Consider the following 8,700-nt stretch of genomic DNA (forward strand, 5'->3'; position numbering starts at 1 on the left):
GAATGCAATTCAGTAACAGTCAAAGGTACACAGTAAAAAAATTTATATTGAGTAATTTCCACTAGATCTTTACAAATCCGTTGTAAAGATATTGGATGCAAACAATTATTTAAATTTCTCAAAATTGAATATAAATCTATTTCACTCCCTTTCAATTATAGTTTTTTGTCAAAGCAGTACGTATATTTTGCTAAATTAGATTAAATAAAATTACAAACAACTTAATACTTTAAAAAAATTGGAAAATTCGCTCAAAAGACGCCATGCGCAAATACCAAATTCTCCAAATCGTCACCCTGATCCAAAGTTCAGAAAACAATTTATAAGCCAAGTTTGATGCTTGTAATTTAATTCAAAGTTTTACACATCTGGTGCGCGAAAAGTACGGAGTCGACATGGAGGATGATGAGATTTTGATTGAATTGGCCGAAAAATCTAAGGATCTACTTAGTTTGATGGTATTGCCAGAAAGAACGTTGTGGAATGCCTTGACGTGGTTATACAAAATAATTATTCATATGAAAATGAAAATGGTGAGCATATTAGTCCTAGAGCCAATAATTTTCTTTTTTTAACGGGTTTTTTTCATTTTATCTTTTTTTTTTAATTCTGATGTGTTCTGGTCCTCTCTGAATTTGAAGTGTTCTTTATTTCAGAAAACGATAAAGATCACGAGACTGAGCAGGTTGAGTTTCAGCCAGGAAGAGCCCTGGATTTGGCTCAGGAACTATTTAACATGTGTTCATTAAGACTAATAGCTCATGGCAGGGAAAATAGGCCTTTTATGCCATCAGATAGGCGAAAACTTGTTTCCAGTATCGCAGAATTTCTAATAAATGACCAAAAAAGGAAGCGTAAAAGTAATATTGTACACGCCGATAGTGACGATGAATCTGCAGGATTTTCGTTTTGTCGAAAAGAAGACCAGTATGGCTGTACTGCATTCTCACCGCAATTACCTGCTGAAGAAAGTTTCCAGTCTCTAGAAAATAAGCGAAAGTCTTTATGCGATCAATACAATAAAAACGCCAATGAAAGGGATGAAAATGAGATAAATGTTTTAATGAAGGACACATATTTTCTTCAAAGGGTAGCGATTAATGTTCAAGATAGTGATTTAAATCAGCTTTTCACAAAGTGGCCTTTTCTACGAGAAACTGACTATTTGAGCCTGCATGCCAGGCAGTTATTAGAATTTAATGTCTCAACAACATGGTCTCAGAGACTTCTTGATATTCCCGATCCCTTTCGACGATATTTCAAACTTCAATCAAGTAATATACTTATGAAAAATGACAACAACAAGGGTAGTACACAGTCAATCGCACGTGAGGAAGCGAAAGCAAAAAGCATGAACAAAGTGTTACAGGAAGCGAAGAATATGGCTCTTGTTACACGCAGCAATATTCCCAAGCTATTGATAATGTTTCCTTTACTCGTCTTGAATTTCAGAGAAGATCAGGATTTATTGTTCAAAGTTTTTGACGTAAGTTCATTATCATTTAATCTGTTTGCTTATACTCATTTGTGCAAAATAAATTTCAGGAAAATCCATGTTTGCAATAAGAACTAATTCTACGTATATTTTCAATATTTCAGAATACCACTACTAATGAGGCTGTGAAGAAGGAAATTTCGCCATATCCTGTCTTGTTTATAAAAGTTGTGTAATATCAAGATATTTATTTCCAGATATATTTTACATAAACCTTAATCTTCCCTAAATTATACTTTGGCTATTATCTTTTTTAGGATTTTGAAAGTGATATTTTCTTTTAATTCTGATAAATACCAATACTGAAATTAAAAATTATAAACATAAATTTTTTCATTTTTTGTCTTTTAGGGTGATATTTCAGTCACAAAATATTACTCGTACTTGAAATATTTTTTCTAATAAAAAAATTATTCTTTACAGGCAAGTCGATTTTTGATGACACCGCCTCATTGAGTGTTTTTCTGGAAAAAGGCGAATTTTTTGAAGTAAAAAAGTTCCAAGATGGAAAATACATCACTTTCCTTAGCTATTATTGCTTTGGATACGTTTATCCTACAAAACTCGCCAAAACATTGGAATTCATTCTGAGTTATATATAGTTTCCATAATATGTAAAACTATATGTTATACACTTTTTTACATATTGAACATCTATCAATCGACATTTCTGTTTTAAATTAAGCATTTTTATAGGATAATGTTTGAAATCAATCCACAAACACAGAAAGACAAAAGGGCAAGTGGGGCTAAAAGTAGGTCACAGCCTTACGATATGGATGTGAAAAAACTCGGAGACGCGTTAAATGATTTCACAAATAAGATTAAGGTTTTTAAATCTATTTTGCGTTTTGAGTGTTTACATACTACATTTATACAAAACGTTTTCTTGTTGTTATTCGGAAAGGATGTTTGTTGAATGAGAAGCAAAATGTGCTTTGGTTTTTTTATTTAATTTAATACTACATGTATATTATAACGAAAAGCTTGTAAAGTTTTAACTGACAACTAATACATGAATTTTCACAAACAAAAAATGAGTTTTCAAGGGAAAAAGCTCCTCTGCATTTAAAATAATGTTTCCATATCTTTGTATAATTTTAAATGCAGATAATGAATTTCTAATAAATATTTTGTAGTGAACCTAAATAGTTTTAGTAAAGATATTCTGGCAAATGCCACATAAATGATGCACAGTTTGGGTTTTTCAAAAATCTTTATTAAAATCTATCTGGGTTCCTAAAAAAGTATTTATTTCAAAATTTATTAACTGCGCATTAAATTTTTTCCTGTGCAGCTGTTTCAATTACCGTTATTGAAATTCCAATTACAATCAGTTAAAATTTTAATAACACTTGTGTTTGAATTTTCAAATACAAGTAATTGAAATTTCAAACATATGTGTTTGAATTTTCAAATACATTTAATTGAAATTTCAATTACGGTAATTGCATAAAACTTCACACGGATGTAATTGAAAATTCAAACAGATATTTCTAACAGTGACGTATTTGTGGTGGAATAGGGTTCACTTGGTAATTGAATGTTGTTTTGGATATTGATATTTCTATGGATTCAGTGATTGCCTTTCCGAAACTTTTTACGCTATATTCTGTGTCTTCGCATGTTTCAGGTTTAGAGTTTATTTCAATACTTTTGCTTAACTTGTCTCTGAATAGACTCCAGTCAGCTTTTTTATAATTTAAGAATTTCTTCTGATGCTCATATTTATTACAATTAGTAGTGTATAAAGTCAGTATAACAGGGTGGTGGTTTGAGTCCAGGTCGTCGACTGTTTCAATGTAAGTATCTGTATTTAAGTTTTTAATTAATGCAAAATCGACTGTGCTGGGAACTGCCGTACTTCGATAAGGGTAAAGCGTGGGACTGTCTGGAGCAATTATTACCAGTGACTTGTCATTAGAATATTTAAATATTGTGTTTCCATTCTTATTATTAAATTGATAATGCCAAGATTCATGTTTTGCATTGAAGTCTGCAAAGGCAATCACCGAGTTGAAAGTTCGGAATATATTGTCTAGATCATTCTTAATAATATTCTGATGTGGTGCATACACAGAGGCTATTACTAAGTTGTTTTTTAATTTAACACCTATTGACTCCACTTTTTCTTTTTTAATGTAAATTTCTGAAGCTTCAAGCGAATTTCTTACGAGGTAGCTACCCTGCCCCCTCTGTTTCCATTATCCCTGTCTTTTCTATAGCATGTATAGCCTTGTGCATGGAACGGAATTTTAGAAATCAGCTTGGTTTCATTGAATAACATTATCTCTACTTTTTGATTAACGAGTAATTCCATCGCCTCACAATATTTTTGACATATGCCATTTGCATTCCAATGTACTATTATAATTTTTTCGCTGTGATTTTTCGTAATCTTCAATGACATATGCATATATAATGCCTGCTTCATCTCTCTTACTTTTAGCATTCATAAATTTATTTGTGAGATCCCTAACTTGCTGTATCATTTTTTTAAGATCTATTATTTCGTGTAAAGACTTACATAACTCGTTGAATTCCATGAAAATTCTGGCTTCTTCTCCAAGGATGCTGCTTAGCGGATCTACTCGTGATGATTTTTCTGCCGGCTTCCAAGAATTAAGGGGATTCTTTGCTGCTGCTGGTTCTGCATTCGCAGGGTGGAGCCTGCTGTTGATCCGCGGGAAGTTCCTGCTGGTTATCTGCGGAGGTGCTGGATGTGGATGATCACGACTGCTTCTTGGTGGAATTTTGGCCAACTGCCTGCGTTCCTCTATCCTTTTTAAATGGTTTCTGTATGCCGAGCAGCCTGAATAGTTAGCTGGATGCTCTTCAGTGCAGTTTTTACATTTGGGTTTATGCTCCTTAGTTTTATCACAGTCCTTAGTTTGGTGGCTTTCGGCACATTTGACACATTTTGGAATGTTGGGGCAACTTGCGGTGTCGTGTCCGAATTGCTGACACTGGTAACACTGTGTGACTTTTCTTGTATTGGAATATTTTTCACATTTTATCCTGACTGACGCTACCGCTTTGATTTGGAGTATATCCTTGAATGTAGTTTCTTTGCTACATACTACCATAACTGGTGGATAGTCCTGAGCACGATCCTTCCTTATCTTCATGGTAACTACTTTGAGAGGGAAGAAGCCTAGTTGTTTCAGTTCCTCGGTGATATCTTCTTCTTTCATCCTTTGCAGTCCTTTTATGACAAATTTGTTCATTTTCTGCTACTGATCAGCGTAAATGTGAAATGGGATGTTTTCTTTTTTAAGAAAGTTCATATTCATTTCGTAGTCCTGTAATGTGGAGATATATATGGTTAGCGCGTATTTTGAGCATTTTAGTTGTGAGCTTTTGGAGGAAGCTCTTATGTGATCGTAGACCTTAGTTCTGCGATTTTTGACGTTCTCCTCGCCACTTATGATGATTGGCGGGATCTAGTTTTGGTTCTATCACTTGGTAAGCCGTTTTCCTTCGTAGATTCATCTGCGTCTCCTTCCATTTTGTCCTCGTCGTCTTCAGACTCCGATGGCGAGCTGTATTTGTTCGATGTTTGCACGTTATATCTGGTGTCACTTGACGCTTGATTCTTACTGGGCGTTGCTTTTATGCTAGGTAATGGAAGAGATCTTTTTTGTGTTTTCCGCTCCGGGATAGTTTTCTTCTGTTCAGACATTTGTCTGCCGATGAGGGCACGAGCCACTCACCTTCACCCACTACAATACACTTTACGGCTTTCAACTTACAATTTTCACTTTTCACTTGCACAATGTCAAAAATTTTCCGAATTAAATTGAATTACGCTGAGTTTCTTTCTTTTTTCTCTTTATTATTCATAAATCATTATACATTCAAGTAATGGTACATACAATATTGTTTAGGACTCCTATCTTATAACAACGATATATATTCCTAATATGTCGATAAGTATTTTTAATTTGTTGGCGTTATTGATTTCCTTTGGCTATTTCGTAGCATAAATTATAATTTTTGAGTTCGGGAAAAAATTGCACTAAAAACCTGTTATATACCTTTATTAAATATAAGCAGCTATTTCGATTATTTACACTATATACAATCTTACAAACTAATTTCCTAATGCTGCTAGGCAAGCTACGAGTGAATATGGTATAATTTGTACTCTAACGGGTGTTGCAGTAGTTTATATTTAATTCTAAAAGGTGCGTCTTGGTAGCGTAACCTACCAGTATTTTATAATATTGCAATTTTCGATAATTATCAAAGAAATCTTTCATTAACTTTAATATTTGTTCATCAGTCATAGGAATATTGAGTTTATTATGTAATATTTTTGTTCTGGTTCCAGGTTCCGCATTGAGGGCCATTCTAAGACATTTATTTTGAATCGTTTGGAGTTTCATGATATTTGTTTTAAAAGTATTGCCCCAGATGGGTGCAGCAAATAGCATGATTGGCCTAACAATAATTTTATACGTGGTTAGTTTATTTTGGACACTCATTTTATTTTTCGGATGTAACATTGAGTATAACAGGTTTACAGTCATGAATGCTCTTGCTCTCGTCATTTTAATGTGTATGGTGTAAGATAACTTAGTATATAGCATAACCCCTAGATATTCAGTTACTTTCTTAGGTACTAGAGTATCATTATATATTTTAAATTCTAAAAATTTTTATCACCATCATTATGCGAGAATATCACAAAATCAGTCTTGGACGTATTAACTTTAATCTTCCATCGATGGAAGTATTCCTCTAACACTGTAATGTACTTCTGCAGTCTACTTAATTCCTTTCTCTTACACCTAGATGACGTATAAATTGCAGTGTTATCAGCAAATAGCGCGATTTGTACATTTTCAGTCTTTGCAATGTCATTCAAATAATATAAAAACAACACAGGACCCACGACAGATCCTTGGGGAACTCTTGCCGTTACAGGTCTTTCATGCGAAATCTCGTCGTTTATTTGTACTTGAAAGACTCTAAATCTAAGATAATTATCTATTACTTTAACAAGGTATGACGGTATTTAATAACTTGTTAGCTTACAAATGAGGGCTTTGTGCCACACTGTGTCAAAAGCCTTTTCGATGTCGAGGAATAGCGCGCATGTGCTATGTTTTATATCCGAATTGTTCCGGTATTATTTGTTTTCTCTCATTTCCGTGTATTTGTCACCTATTTAATATTATAGCTTCAAATATTATACTAAGGGTAGGGAGGAGGCTAATTGGTCTATAACTCTGAGGTAGTTTTTTGTCTTTAACTGGGTTATGAATGGGTAAAATTTTTGCTTTTTTCCAGAGCCTTAGGAAAGTAGCCCTGCTTCAAACATGCATTAATGATGTGCGTGATTTGAACAATTGCTTTTCTAGGAAGATATTTTAATACAATATTTTGGATTCCATAGAAGTCCGGAGCTTTTTAGGTTTTGTTTTATTCATTAATGTTTTAACTTCGTTAGGAGTAGCAAGATTAATATCATTTAAATTATAGTCATACTCTAGGATATTTTCATAATTCTTGTTTATATTATTGTTATGTTCCTCTTTGCCTATTTCATTATTTAAATGTTGAACAGATTCAAAATTGGCTGCAATAATTTCAGTTTTCTCCCTGTCCTTAAAAACAATGCCATTGGGGGATTCAAGAGGAGGTATGAATTTGATATTTCTACCTTTAAGTATTCTTGTTAGCTTCCATAGTGAATTATCATTAGTAATAATTGCGGATAGTTTGCTTCCCCACTCAGTGTTTTTATGTTCGCGGATATTTTTTTGGATAGCTCTGCAAGCCTCATTAACGATTGGTTTGAGATGTTTATTCCTTGATTTTTGTTGGATTGCGCGAAGATTATTTTTGTGATGAATTTGCTGGAGTATGCTATCTGGTAATGTTGCATTAAGATTTTTTAAGGATTTTAGTGGTATGCTAAGTTTAATTGATTTTTGAATTAATTGCTTTAGTTCTTCTAGGCAGCTGTCAATAGAATCAGTAGGTTTTTGCAACAAGTTAATTGATAGTTTTTCATTGATATACTTTTTAAAGTTTTTCCAATCAGCGTTTTTATAATCCACAATGGTTTTAGGTTTTGGTATACTTTTAAAAAGGGCAAGATCTACTATGCTTAGCCGTGCTTTTAGGTTATGTGGGTACAAGGTGAAGTCACCTGGATAGGCTAAGTGTATTGGATTTGTTTCGATAAAGTTAAAAATAACATTCCCGTTTTTACTGTTATAATAACAGTTCCAGCAGGTGTGTTTGGCGTTAAGGTCTCCTGCTACTATAACTTTATTGCTTAAGTTGAAAATTTTTTGTAAATCAGGCTGAATAATATTATTTTTGGGGGCATAGAGGGGAACAACAAGGATACAGTTATCAAGTGCAACGGCATACGCTTCTATCGTAACAAGATTATCAATATGGACTTTAATACCTGGTATGTTATTTTTAACAAACAGGGCTACTCCCCCAGAGGCTCTTTTACCTATTCTGTTCTTTTTGAAACGTTTGAATCCCGGGATTCGCACTCTACATTTCTGTGTAAACCACATTTCACTAATTATCAGGATATCAACTTTATATTTCTGCAGGAAAGTGGGTATCTCATGTGATTTATTTTCAAAGCCACCAGCATTCCAGTAGACTATGTTCAGTGAATTATTTGTAAGGTGTTTAGCCATCAATTTCAGCAGCTAGCTCATATAATGCTTGCAAACGTTCTAGGTTATTTATACATTTAATAATTTTATCTTTAAGTTTTAGTGCTAATTTAAATAGTTCACCTAGATCACAGTATCTATTTATCTCTTGGAAGATTCCTAATATATCTTAGATTTGTGCTGCTCCATCTCTTTGATCCTCTACCTGTAGTCCTCGTGAGGGATTCTTGGCTAGTCAGGTAGGTTGTCGTGGTTCTGCTTGTGGTTTCGTTTTCGGCAACCGTGGAAACTCTTCTCTTTGGGTAACATCGAACTGGCGTTTAATTTCAATTCTTTCTCGTGTACGTTGTTGTCTTTGAGCTTTAAGTTTTTCGATTTTTTCCAAGTGTTGTTTGTACGTTGAGCATCCAGAATAATTAGCTGGGTGGTGGCCCTTACAGTTGGCACACTGGGGCAGTGATCCCAGATCTGAAACGAGATGCGGTCCAATACTATGACAGGGCTATGTCCGTGTGAATATAGTAGGAGACGCTGTAAATGACTGAGTTGCGC

The sequence above is a fragment of the Belonocnema kinseyi genome, chromosome 2 (genome assembly GCF_010883055.1).
Source record: "Belonocnema kinseyi isolate 2016_QV_RU_SX_M_011 chromosome 2, B_treatae_v1, whole genome shotgun sequence".
Taxonomy (NCBI): Eukaryota; Metazoa; Arthropoda; class Insecta; order Hymenoptera; family Cynipidae; genus Belonocnema; species Belonocnema kinseyi.